A 15247-nucleotide genomic window follows, 5' to 3' on the forward strand; every position below is an offset into this window, starting at 1 on the left:
ACACCTTCCCGTGCGTGACTGGCAGCGAAAAACGTTCCATTTTTCTTTTTTAAATGCATCCCGTTTTTCTTTAAGAGAAATGGGCTGCATTTAAAAAAAACTGCTTTATTTAAAAAGCAAGTTAACCAAAAGGGGGTTGGGCTCATAAAGTCATTCAGGCCGAACCACCAAAATAAGTACCAACAAACAAATGCTGAAACTGACTACACCTTTACAAACTCATTTCATCAGTGGCCACTATACTCAATAAAAGCGGTCACCATTTAATTTTTATGTATTTTTAAAAAACTGTTTTTAGTTTTTTGTTACACAAAAAGGGTCAATGTGGAAATGAATGATCAATATTCTTTGCCCACTCATATATAGATACATACCAGTGTATGCAAACAAACAAACACGAATATACAACACAATACAAAAATACAAATACAATACAATATTAAATTAGTTTTGTTGTTTTCAAGGTCCTCAACAAGAGCAGAACCAAAAATATACACTAGTAGAACTCTCAAACTCAAATACATGGACAGCACACCCCTGACCCAGCAAAACTACTGTATCCAGGAGGAATGTTTCACTATACAGTTTTTGATCATCCTGGTTTCAAGTGTCATTACTTTTTGGTCATTGGGCGCACAAATGTTTGACTATGCGTTTTGAACCCACCATGAAACTTTAAGGGGTTCTCCTCAGGACACAGAACTGCAATCCACTCTACAACACAATATCCATACATAACACAAAATCAATAACAAACACATATTTCAATTCCGTATGTACATAATATTACATTGAGCAAAAAGCGTCATAATGCTAATATCATAATTGCCTCAGGGACTTTGAGCATTGGCGCTCACAGTTCTCAAAAAATAATTTTTATTCCTGAAAACCCAGTGTGCATGAAATTGTCGCACATCCCATTAGCCACCTTCAAAAAGTAAATGTGCACAAAATTGTATATGAAATACTCACTACAAAGGGCCCAGTATCCCTCAATTACATTTCTGTCCCACATTTCAATTCATCTGTTGTACTTGTACTCAAAACACACTGGCAGAATCTACACCTGAAGAAAGAGAGAGGGCCATCAGTACCGGAGTGTCCATAAACACAACATCACTCTGCTGCCACAGCTTATGTGAGCCAAACCTCACAATTAAACAACCTAAAAACGTAAACTACTTTTTCCCAAACAATTTCATCCTAAACGGGCCACCACAAAAACCCATGGTCTCGAAGTGAGAGATTGTCCTATACTCCATACTTTTGTTTAGAAGCATGCTGCGGTTTCACCGGACTTCAGGCATCAAGCAGGCAATGCCATTGTACACATATGAAGTGTGCTGATGAATTTGTTTGGCAGCATAGTGATGTCGAGTTTATCAACACTCCGGTACTGATGGCCCTCTCTCTTTCTTCTGGTGTAGATTCCGACAGTGGGTTTTGAGCCTATTAGGATAACTTCCATCATAAATACTGCTCACTTGTTATACTATTGGTTTTGATCTATTGTATTTTCATCGGGATCAGTGATATCCTGTACTGTCTCTCTACTATTATAATATTGATTTTATGTCTCCGTTCTTTAACATGTGTAAAGCGCTCTGATACAGTCAATGTTCACGCTATATAAAACCTGCAAGTAAATAAATAAATGTGGCACCGTAACACCCCCCCGCACCCTCCCCCCGCCACCATAAAAATACTTTCTGGACCTGTGGAAGAACAGAAAAGGACTGGACATGGAGTTTGTTACCTGACAAGAGCCCTGAACAAATGGACCTGTTCCCTCTAGTACAAAGAAGTGGACCCCCCATGTATAATCATCATGTGCCTTGGCTTCTTTGAATCTCATTTCTGATGTAAGACAGCTGAACAGCCCCCAGCTGATCCCTTAAGACCAGCTCAAATTTGCCAATTCCACAATTCTGTATTACCAGTGGTGAGAGAACTGGTCAATTTATCTTTGTCATCTGCTTCCATTCCTCCATCTTGGAAGCATGCTAAGGTAATACCACTCCTAAAGAAACCATCTTCAGAACCCTCAGAGCCAGGTAACTACAGCCCCATCTCTCAGCTGCCATTTCTGGCAAAAGCTACGGAATGTCATGTAAACCATATTCTCACTGAGTTTGTAGAGCAAAATGAAATCTTGGACTCCTCCCAAAATGGCTTCACATCTCGCCATAGTACGGAGTCTGCTCTGCTGGCAGTGATTGAAGAAATTCGCAGTAGCTTGGATGACGGAAACTCTGCGGCCTTGATTCTTCTTGACTTAAGTGCCGCCTTCGATACCGTCTCCCATGAGTTACTGATTCGGCGGTTGCAGGGGATTGGGGTTGGAGGTTAGGCCATAGCCTGGTTTCGCTCTTTCCTGGATAATAGGTCTTTCCAGATCATGGTACCACCTTACCACTCCCAGGAGTATGCCATCAGGCACGGGGTAACTCAGGGTTCAATACTGAGCCCAATGCTCTTTAATATCTACGTACAACCCCTGGCCGTGATAGCAAAAAGAAGAGGGCTGTCGTTGGTGTCTTATGTCGACGACACCCAATTGGTTATTGCTTTTTCCAAGGAGAGTAGAAATAACCTCATCAAATTTAAGGAGGACATGCAGGTGATTGGCGACTGGTTGACTACAAACTGCCTTCAGCTTAATGCAAGCAAGTCAGAGATACTTCTGTTTGGGAAAGATAATGACATGTTGTCAGAACAATGGTGACCAGATACATTAAAACCTTCACCATTGCCTAAAGAGGCGGTCAAGAACTTAGGTTTTTGGATTGATAGAGGCCTGTCCTTTGATACTCAATCTAAACTAGTTGCAAGGACTTGTTTTGGACTCCTGAGGGGGTTACAACCCTTATTAGGGTACTTTGAGCCTAAAATCTGCCAGACCATCTTTCAGGCCACAATCTTGTCTAGGCTAGATTATGGCAACTCCCTCTATTTAGGTGCCAACATATCTTGTATTAAGCACCTTCAGAGAATTCAAAATGCGGCCGTTCGCACCTTGCTGGCACTTCCAAAGTATTGCTCAGTGTCTAAGTTTCTAACCAAACTTCATAGGTTACCCGTAGGTAAAAGGATCCAGTTTAAGACACTGTGTGTTGCTCATAAAATCATGGCCCAACAAGCACCTCCGGTTCTAGCAGCTCTGCTGGTACCGTACATCCCTAGTCGCTCCCTTTGTTCATCGAATCTATGACTCGCGTGCACCCCTAGAGTCCATAGCGCGAGAGCGGGTGGTCGCTCTTTTAAAGTTTTAGCGGCTAAACTATGGAATTCTCTTCCAGTTTCCATCAGAGGGCTCCAGAATCATCTAGCGACACGCAAAGCCTTAAAGACCTGGCTTTTCCCGGCTTAATACTTTTCTTTTTTATCTCTGTCTGGACGGCTCTGAATCATTGGTATCTGAGGTAGCGCTGGGACGGACCGTTGCTGGGGCAGCTATGCGCTGTATAAATCCAAATCAATCAATCAATCAATGATGTGAATATTTGATTTAGCTCATGGTGTGCTATCGGCCAAGAACTATATGCCCATTCAATATCAGGGGGACTTTATTTTTGCTTTGCTTCTATTTTTATTTTACATCATTCAGGGTCCATAACATATGCAATGTTTAGCTTGGAGGATGCTCAGATAGACGTATCAGTCTATATAAAGAGCTTAAGGCCTGATTTAGACTTTGGCCGACTGGTACTCCATCACAAACCTGATGGATATCCCATCTGCCTCATTACAAGAGCCACAAAACGTATAAAATGTTGGACGGAGTATCCATCCACTTTGTCAGAGAGCAACACACCCTTGCACCATAATGCAAGAGTGTGTGCCTTTTCTATGGAACAGGTTTTGTACTGGAAGAGGGTTTTCAGTCCACAAACTATCCTTCAACACTTTTGCTTCTAGTATGGATCCTGTAAAATACAGCTTGCATGCAAAGTAGGAAAAACAGTGAGAAAAGTAAACATTTTTTCTAGTTATGGCTCCCTCGAGGAGACATAGGATTTTGGTACAAATCTCTGTCTGTAAATGTTTGTAGATAGGATTTGCAGCATAATCTAGGGGTTGTTGCATTGACAACGCCCATGTAGTACCCTTGGAGCATCCCTTTGACGTAGTATATCGCAAATCAATTAATGGAAAAATATTCAATGCTCATCCTGATTTGTGTTGGATAGTTAATCCTAGCATGGCACATTTTGGTGGATTTGCGTTACAGAATCACTGGCACAAAGCGTTAGTGAATCTCGGCCCACTCCCTTAGTTACTCAGGTTACGATGTAGACATTTAAATGTGCAATAATCAATGACCTCTAATTTATGGAATTTCTGTAAGCTGAAATAAAGAGTTTTAATGTTCTTATGGATGTCAAGACCTCAGACAATATAAGATGTTAGGATTAACGTGTATCCCATTCATAATTATAAGCTGGTTAAGTGAAAGGTGAGAGACAATGTGGGAACTCAGGAAACTGGACTATGTGCATGTTCAATTTAAAAATTTACAGAGAAGGTGTTTAAGAATGATTTGATTGCATGAACAAGAACAAGAAAATGTATTGGTAAACAGAATATTGCTATTCTCACAGATTGTTTTAAGTTGTCCCCATCAGGCATGAGTAGTTCATCCTGTCAAGTTTTTAGTCTATGATTTGTAGTTGTGTTATTGTAATTAGAAAAGCAGTGTGTTAACTAGTAGAATGCAAATAAAAATGAACCAGATGTCATGATCATGCCTGTCCTTTTATATTGAACACTGAACATTATATGATTGTTGCCCTTGACCTTTCATTGACATCCTAGGAATAGTAGTCTCTGTTAATGAAATATGTTAGCTCCATTTGTCCCAAAAATTAGCATCTGTTTGGGCTTCCTAGGGTGAGGAGCAGTAGGCAGTCCAAGGGCACATGAAGACAGGCAATGTTTTTGCCTACTTGAGTAGCAATTGTGTATCTATTGAAGATTGTTATCCATAGGTGAGCCAGGTCTGTCAGAAGAAGAGGGTGGAGGCATGTGGGTGGGTGGTATGATTAGTCTGTCCCCTCTCTCCAGGTACCTAATGCTGCATATGTCATGGTCCTTGCTCCTTTGGGTAAGAGAGCACAGGGGGAACGAGGAAGTCATTGGTGCACCACTCTTGCATAACAGGGCTCAGCCTACTGGAACATGATTTAATGGATGTGGGAGGCATGGAGGCTTGGATTGAAGCTCAGGCAAGATTGCAGTGCTCCTCTGATGCTCTGAGGGATGCCTCACCAGCGGCAGTGTGGCAGCCACTTTCCTCATCGGAGATGTCTTTTTCCTCAATTCCATAGCAGGTGAAGTGTGGCAGCTGCCAAAAAAGCCATTCATGACCCCTGGGAGTCTCAGCTTTAGTACTTTTGGCAAGGCACTTGATTCCCTCATTTACAGCTGCATGTTGTGACCTCTTCTTCCTCAATCGCTCTCACCATCTCTGTGCAATCAAATCCTGGCAAAGTGGTGATTAATATGCTAAAAGAAGACCCACCCTCTCCCACAACATCTATTCCTAATGTTTCCTTGGATCCCCTGTTAAAGGAAATTAAAGCCTTATGCCCCTTTATGGAGGAAACCATGTCAGGTTGCAGAACCTCATCAACAGGTGGTCTTGCATGGAAGAGTGACTATCCAGAACAGAGTAACAAATTATCAGTTTCAATGAAACTTCTCTCGCAAACGCAGATAGTTATTTTGGAGAAGCAGGTTGAGTATCTTGAAAATCTCAATAGAAGGAATATCTTGCGTATGTATGACCTTCCTGAAGGCTCAAAGGAGATAAACCCTCTCTCATTCTTCAAAACGTTTTTACATCAAGAATTGAAGCTACGAGCAGGTCCACTGCTTAACATCCAGAGGTCTCACAGAGTGGGTCATACTTCTTTGATTCCTTCCACTTCCAAAAAGGCAAGAGGAGTTATCTTGTATTTTCTGGAGTACACCAAATTAATGCAGGTTATTTCTGCTTCCAAGCAACTGAACAAATCTCCTGGTCAGGTCACAGTATTTTCTTCTCACAGGATTATTGTGAGAGCATTGCAGATCGGTGAAGGGACTTCTTAAATATGCGACCAACGGTTCGCTCAATGGAAGCATGTTTTGGGCTCCTACATCCTTGTCTTTTTAAAACCACATACAGCAATAAGATGGTGAATTATGAGGAACTATCTCATCTCCAGGCTTTCCTTGCAACATATAGAGTGGAGTCTATGATTCCTTTATCTCTATTTCTTCCCTACTTCATACTTAAAAAGGATACTATTTACCAGATCATTATGTCACTGTTACTGCTTTTGTTTACTCTACCTTGTGATGTAATTTTGTTAAAAATATTACGTTTTCTCTATAAGTTGTAGCAATGTTGAAAGTAAGTGTTTACTTGTTTGTGCGTGTCCTCATCTTCCATTTCATGTTGTATCGCCTTCCTTGTGCTTTATTACCCCACTAGAGTCTGGATGTACTTTCTTGTTCACATGGTCTACCCTCACACCCTCATCAAAGTATCTGCAGGTATGTTTCTCTTTTTTGTTACTTTTATCATCCCCTACTATCAGCTTATTTTTCCCCTGTATTTGATTTCTCTTTCTTCTCTTGCTTTCCTTAGTTCTATCTTCTTCTTTTCTTTCTCTTCCTTTCATCATTCTTGACTTGTGTATGTACCACTCTTGTATCATGATGTTATTTTTCCTGTTACTTGTCTGGTTCTTCTTTATCTTTTTAAACATTATGTCTGATTGTACCTTCTATTTTGCTTCTTCTCAATGGTTTTGACAATGGTATCTTGGAATGCCAGAGGTTTAAATTCCCTGATCAAATGACAAAGCTTAATGCTCCCATTGCTTTCTTACAGGAATCACAACTTACAACTTTTAGTAAGCGAGTCTGTGAAATTACATAAAGGGTGGGTGGACAAAGTATTCTTCTCACCAGGTAATTGTAAAAAGGATTGATTTATGATTCTTTGTCATAAATCCCTAAACACCAAACTGGCATCTCAGGAAATGGACTATGTATTTTTAGTTTGTATTACACTATCCATAATAGGGACATTATCCGACCACACATTGTTTTTCTTCAAGGGTAAAACATTGTCCCAGTGGAATACCACTCTCCTACTCCCATGATGTTTGACGGAGTTTCATAACCTCTCTCTACCATGAAGGGACTTACTTCAGCCTTTTAGTGGAGGAAATCTCGTCATTTGCAGTATGGGAATGGGCCAGCTAGGACTTCATGAATGGCTACAAATTCATGAGTGTGTGGGTGTTCACAAAATCTCAAAGAAAATATCACATTTATTCGCTCCTACCCTACCTTTTGCATGGATTGTACTATGGAGTAATTTAATAAATGTCTGTAGGCCTGCAAAGGGTAATTTATTGTATATCTGGCACACATAATTTCATCAATTTCTGTCTGGAATGGTATGTTGACAATGAACAAATGAAGATCTCCACAGTTATCTTATATACTTCCTATCAATAACTTTTTTTTGTACCAATAATTATATAAAGACTATTAAACAGCTAATGTTACAGCAAAACATGGGACATCTTGCTTCATTCATTTCAAGCTGTTGTTGACTGTCTGATGTATCAGTCTAGTAAGTTGGACATGCAGGTGTACCCACTCAACACAATAGCTCTTTACATCACTGCAACTGATTCACAAAATGGTGCATTAAACGCACTGCTCCAGAGGGAATGCTCTGATTCTCAATGTGTTTCTCAATGTACCTGTAGTCCAGTTTTAGTTAAACTGACATCTCTCCTAGGAATTTTAGAATCTGGGCTAACAGACATCAAGCTACATTTAAAAACAGCAGTGGACACACCAAGGCCAACTCACTCCGTGTCAGGAGCGTAGTAGCCAGTGCATGCACAATGATTGTTCAAGCCAAAAGATATGAAGTATCAGCTACTAAGACTGCACTAAGACTTTGATTATATTCACTTTGTACACCTCCAGTACTGGATTCAGGAGCCATTCGACTCACTTCCAGGAAGAAGGGTCAGAGGTCTAGTTTTAACATGCGCAATATGGCACAAGGGCAAATCGTGCATGTGCAACGTTGGAACAGTGCACTTCAACTGTATTCTGAGAGGCACCGGACGCGTCTCTCCTCAGCGCAGCTGTTTGCCAAGAAATTCCTGCTCCTGTCAGACACTGGATAGTGTCTCTTCAGCGTTTGCAAAGTATATTCAGTTAAATTCTATTTATCAATTGAGTAGAGCCTCTAGTTGCACTTGTTGCGCGTGTTAAGTAGGGGTGGGCGGAATTTGCGTAGTCGCGTTACGCAAATCTCCGCGAAACGGTAAAAAATCTCCGCGAACACGCAGAAATTCCGCGAACACGCGGAATTGCTTGTTCGAGATACTTTTTTCCTGTTCGCGATCACTGTTTGCGTGCTCGGGGTGAAATATCTCGCGAACACGCATATTGAGAACACGAACAAGCAAAAAATTTCGCGAAGTCGCGGAACGCAGATTTTTGGGCAATTTCGCGTTCTCCGCGGAACGCGAAATTACCCAAATTCCGCAAATTCCGCGAACGGAACGGAATTTGCCGCCCAGGCCTAGTGTTAAGACTCTGTCAAAATTAGTATTATCAAAAGGTATTAGACTTGAGCTCAAGTAGGGAGAAATAGGTTTATTCAGTTATTTAAATTAAATTCAGCTATCTCAAGGGGCAATAGTTTTAAAGATAAAGAGGGCAAAGAATTCCAGTTGAAGATATGCTAATCAAGCAACGGATAATGAGTTATTGGATCTAAGACAAGGGAATTGTGATCTCATTGCTTGCATAGCTCAGTTCAATAAACTAATTTTCAAAACAGAGTGGCCAGAAAGTAAACGGGCAACAATTTTCTAATCAGCGCTCAAAGATGAGCTTAAAGACACCTTATCCCAAATTCCGAAACGTCCACAAGAAATTTCTGAGTTAATTGATTTGGTCTTACAAATTGAGCATCGGCAATTTGAAAGAAAGTCTGAGAAGAAGAAAGAATGTTGTTCTTTTGCTCCTCGGTTTGATAGAATTAAGACAGTGGGTAGTAAGGCTGCCCAAAAAAGCCCAGGCCAAATCAGGCGGTAAAAGACAGATCCCACCAGTAGAAGGAGTTGCTCTGGTGGGGAAAGCTACAAAGTCAACTCCTGGATATCAACAGGTAGCTAGCACTCTTCAGTCTGCAGCCCCTCATTTAATTGCTTCATTCACAGCAAACTTTGGTCATTCAGAAATAAAAGAAGTATCTGTAATGATAGATTCAGGAGCCACAGGCAATTTTTGTGATTTAAAATATGCTAGAGAAATGGGAATTCGCTCTATCAAAAAGAAGAATGTAGAGGTGGTCAGAAATGTGGATGGAGACAGTTGAATTATTGGGACTAAAAGGGCATCCAGAGTTTTTAAGATTCAGTCTAATTGACACCCCTCAGTTTCAATTAATTCTGGGACTGCCTTGGCTGAGGTAACACAATCCTAGGATCGATTGGGAGAAAAGAACTGTTGAGATGACTTCTGAATACTGCAAAGAACATTGCTTTCATAACAAGGCATCCAAATCTGAGGGTTCACAAGCTTCTGAATTAGCTCAGTTTTCAAGTATGATTTGTGTATTGGATTTGAAGGAAGTCCCAAAAGAATACCTAGACTTGGCTCATGTTTTTGACAAAAATAACGGAAAAATTACCGCCTCATAGAGAATATTATTGCAAGATAAAGTTGGAACCAGGAGCAATTCTCCCTTGTAGTCGCATTTATTCTGTTACAGAGGCTGAGAATCAGTATCTCAAGACCTACTTAGAAGAATATCAAAGGAATGGATTTATTCGACCTTCCCAGTCTCCAGTATCTTCTCCATTATTTTTGTTACCAAAGAAGGATTGAAGTCTTCGCTTGTGTATCGATAATGGACCCCTAAATCAGGCTACAGTCAAGAATTGATATCCTCTGCCTTTGATTTCTGAATTGTTGGATCAAGTGAAGGGAGCAATGGTTTACACCAAGCTGGATCTTAGGGTGGCATACCATTTGGTCAGGGTAGCCGAAGATGGTGAATGGAAAACTGCCTTCCACACTAAATATGGACTCTACGAATATCAGGTCATGCCGTACAGTTTGTGTAATGCTCCAGCAGCATTCCAACATTTTGGTGCCGATTCCGATCTGTTAAAAAATTTACCGTCCGACTCGTATCCGTATTTTTTTACGTACGAATCGTACAAGTCCCGTACAAACGGCGAAGTACGATTCGTATGTGAAAAATACATACGAATGACTTCGGGAAAAGTCTACGAGACGTCCCCGGACAGTTTTACGTACGAGTCATAAAACTGAAGTCCGAGCACACAAGTCCGATCCGTACCGGCGTCCCAAATACACAAGCGAATGGAAAACGTCCCGTACGGAGCCAACTTTGTACGACCCCTACCCCGGGTATACTTTGGCCCGGGGTATGAGTCGTACGGCCCTCCACCCCACCCGTGCATGTCCGTGCTGTACCCCCCACCCCAGCACCTGCGTATGTACGCGCCGTACCCCAGCACCCGCGTATGTACGCGCCGTACCCCCCACCCCAGCACCTGCGCATGTTCGCGCCGTACCCCCCACACCAGCACCCGCGTATGTACGCGCCATACCCCAGCACCCGTGTATGTACGCGCTGTACCCCCAGCCCAGCACCCGCGTATGTACGTGCCGTACCCCCCACCCCAGCACCCGCATATGTACGCCCCGTACCCCCCACCCCAGCCCCGTGCTCGGATGCACTGTACCCCAACACCGTACCCCAGCATCACGTATGTACGAATCGTACAACACCATTGCATATGTGATCACTGTACATAGCGTATGTTCGCACATTACATACACAAAAACGACTCGTACTGAACCAGGACACTGTAAAACAGCACAAGGACCGTCCATTTGACTCGCACAACACCACAAAACACATCTACAGGACAAAACCCATCTAATAGACTGACCTGGCACATCCAAACAGGCAAACAGAGGCCCAAACTCACAACCACCTCTTATAACACACCCACCAAAAGTTCAAACCCAGCCACACCCACAAATGGACCAATAAAAAGGGCCCACACTCACAAACCATGAGCCTTTGCAACAGACCCACTGCTGACAGACATCACACACAAACAACTGCACCCATACACCTTAACTTACACACACAACCACCTTCACACATACCCCCTCTACACATACACACACCTACACATTCACACCCACACACCCACAACCACCCACAACCATCCACACCCACACCCCACACCATGCCCACAGACAAGAATCCAAAGTCAAAGGGAGGAGCTGGACATCCTTGTCAACAAAGTCATCAGAGTCGAGCCACAGCTCTTTGGAACATTGGTCAGACAGACCAGTATAGCCAAAAAAACACGCCTGTGGCAGAGGATCGTCGATCGGGTGAATGCTGTTGCGCCCATCAGAAGGACCAGGAATGAATGCCAAGCCAGGTGGTACGATCTGCGGAGGGCAGTCAAGCACAAAATGAACGAGGACTACGCCCAGAGTAACATCACAGGAGGTGGGCTGCCCCGCAGACCGGTACATTACCATCCCTGGGAGGAGAAGGTGATGGCTCTGCTTCCGCCGGTGGGAGTACACATAGTCGAAGGAGTTCGAGAGCCTGGTGAGTACACAAACAACTTATGTAACATGGGGGAAATGGCATCCACACCCCAACTACAACAAATGCACTCACCTACCCCCAAGCCCTCACCGTACACAACAACACTCAAAAACAATGCTCATGCCACTAACATGAGTATGCCCCATTCACAAAGCAAGGCCATGCCATGTCCCAGCCTACACAAACCACAAACCCAAGACAGGATGTCCGGGATGCTGGGAGGGTGGGGATCACTAAACATATTTTACAACTCAGAAACAGACACCATTGCCCTCACCCCATATGGCCCAGGTACATACCCATACACCATGCGCAATGCACAGGGACTGGCAAAGTATTGACAAGGTAGCTGACACTTGGCCCTGCCGTAGGCAGCACAAGGCCCTCCTGTGACAACTGCAAACTCGAACACAAACACAACAAGCTCAGATATCTAGGACAGGAACTCACACTCACTGACATGACAGCAAGCACCATGGGGGGACAGATACATCACCTGGGAGACCCACTGCCAAATCACACCACACCCACCAGCAGGCACCGTCAATCAATCAACAATCGATCAGGGTACTTGTAAGGCGCGCTACTTACCTGTCAGGGTCTCAAGGTGCTGGGGGGGGGGCGGTTCCACCACTGCTCAAAGAGCCAGGTCTTGAGAAGTCTACTGAAGGCAAGTAGGTCTTGGGTCAGTCGTAGGTGGGTTGGGAGGGTGTTGCAGGTCTTTGCGGCGAGGTAGGAGAAGGATCTGCTGCAGACGGGCATACGTTGGATGCGGGGGACAGCTGCGAGGGCGAGGATGCCGGAGCGGAGCTGGCGGGTGGGGGTGTAGAAGCTGAGTCTGATGTGCAGGTAGGCTTGTCCTGCGGTGTGGAGTGCCTTGTGTGCATGGGTGAGGAGCTTAAAGGTGATCCTCTTGTCGATGTGGAGCCAGTGCAGGTCACTCAGGAGGGGGGTGATGTGGCTGTGGCGGAGGGCGTTGACGATCAGTTGTGCGGAGGCCTTCCGGAAGCGTTGTAGCCACCGTTGGTGTTTGGATGGGAGTCCTGCGTAGAGTGCATTGGCGTAGTCCAGTCAGCTGCTGACGAGGGCCTGTGTCACTGTTCCACTTGTTTAGGTCGGGATCCACCAGTAGATCCGGCGGAGCGTGTGTAGGGTGTCGTAGCAGGAGGAGGAGACGGCGTTGACCTGCTTGGACATGGAGAGGGAGGATGCGAGGATCAATCCTAGGTTGCGTGTGTGTTTGGAGGGTGTCGGTGATGTCCCCAGAGCGATCGGCCACCAGGAGTCGTCCCAGACTGAGGGTGTGGGTCCCAGGATGAGGACCTCCGTCTTGTCCGAGTTCTGTTTCAGATGCCCGCTCTGCTTCCAGTCGGCGATGGCCCTCCGACCCTCGTGGATGTTGGTTTTGGCAGTGTGAGGGTCCTTGGTGAGGGAGAGGATGAGCTGGGTGTCATCGGCGTAGGAGATGTTTTAGAGGTTGTGGAGGCGGGCCACTTGTGTGAGGGGGGCCATATGGATGTTGAACAGCATCGGGCTGAGGGATGATCACTCACCCCTTACACAAGCACACACCCCTGGGGCAGCCAATGGAGTCACCCACTCTCACAATGGACATGTGACACAACAAGATCAAGCCACAGCAAAAAAAGCATCCAAGCCCAAATTCGACATGTCAAACACCCTGGAGACCATTTCAATCAGTACCCTGCAACATACACATCCACAAGTGAACATTGATGTTAATGCTAGGCACATACAACTACCTGGAGGAACTGTGGCAACTAGAATATGTATGAAACATGGATGTCGCATTAAGCAGCATTAACATTGTCTCTCTCTCACACACAGGGCAACGTCACGGATCGCCCCCCAACAATGGGGGGGAAGTACCACAGTCCCAGGCTCAGGAGGAACCTGATCCCACCGGCAGCGACACCTCACAACACTCCGCGGATGACCACAACCCACCTGGCTCCTCTGGTGTCCAAGCCCCTGCAGCACCTGCTTCAGGTACATCTGTGCCAACCACCACCCCCATTACTGCCACACCCCAGGAGACACCCAGGATCCCTGCCCACACTGAACAACTGAGCCAGTCTGACCTGGAGGGACAAGGTTCGCCGGGCTCCCAGGAGGAGGCAGCCAACACCGACACTGCCATCCCTCAAGGGTCCCGTACACCTGATGTGCCCACAACGGCAGGCCAGGCTCGTGTGGGCAGGGGTGGTGGGAGTGGAGGCTGGCGGAGGCGAGAACCTGACCAGACAGCTGAAGGGTCCGGTATGTTACACATACGCAACATCATGGAGGCATACCGGCGTGACACCAGGGCCATCAGTCAGGTAGTGGTGACCCTCACAGACATTAAGAATCAGCAGGCCGAGCAACACACCAGTCAACAACAACACCAAGGACGGATGGAGGCAAGACTGGCTGAGCTCCTGGCGGTGCAAAGGGACATGAGCCATTCACTCCGTCGGATCGCCCACAACATGGGCAACCCTCCCTGTGACACCAGGGGCAGATCAGCACCAGCCACAGGGAGGGAGGAGGAGGAGGAGGATTCATCCGACGGAGCGTCCCAAACATCATCAAGGCCTGCATCTGAGGGTCCCTGGAGGTATGTGGGTAGTCCACAGAAAAGACCGTGAGAGGCAGCGGACCATCCACATCTCCCAGGTTACCTGGCCTGGCACCTGGCCTTCATGCGCAACAGCAGCACAGCATTCACTGACGTTCTCTGCCACATGGACTTGCTGGTCACAGTCTGACCAATGATGACCAACACTGTGGTCTGGACTCTGATGACTACAAATGCCAAGGATCCCATCACCCACTGTGAACTTTGGATTCTATGCACCCAGTAGAGCACCTTATTTTTTCTACAAAAACACGCGCCCCACCGACAATAAAACTATTTATTTGTCATGAGATGTTGCTGTCATTCTGCATTAGTCCACAACATACGTGTGTGTAAATGTCAAACTATGCCTGAGTGTTGAACTAACTCCAGCCATCCATACCCTGGGATCTGAGTCCGGTACAGGACACACATGGGTCACAATGTATCATCCGATACAGCCTGGGATCCCATTACTCACCCGTGATGGCCTCAAGCTGCTGAGGGGGTGCTTGAAATACTGTGCGGACACACCAATCAGGAAGAGGATGATGAAGGCCTAGAGGTCATGGCTCATGTGGAGGTTCCCAGGGAGGGAGTCCCAGGTATGTTTGTCCAGGCGTGAGAAACATCTCCTTCATGCTGGAGTGTTGTGGATGTGAAGAATGTTGTCTAGGCCAACTTCAGATGGATAGAGTTGGGCCAACGGGGTCTTGGATGACATACGTACAAGGTTGATTTTGGTATATGGGGTTGTTGACTGCCTCCTGAGTGTGTGTGAGGAGTGTGAAGGTCATCCTGCAGCACACAGTGATCCCTTGCAGCTATCTCAGGTGGACGGTGATGTTGATGGGGTGCGGGATGTTGAAGCTGGGTTGTGCATCTGGATGTGGACGAGTTTCCCGTGAGTTTGGATGTACTTGCTCCAT

Source organism: Triturus cristatus, chromosome 10 (assembly GCF_964204655.1).
Source record: "Triturus cristatus chromosome 10, aTriCri1.1, whole genome shotgun sequence".
NCBI lineage: Eukaryota > Metazoa > Chordata > Amphibia > Caudata > Salamandridae > Triturus > Triturus cristatus.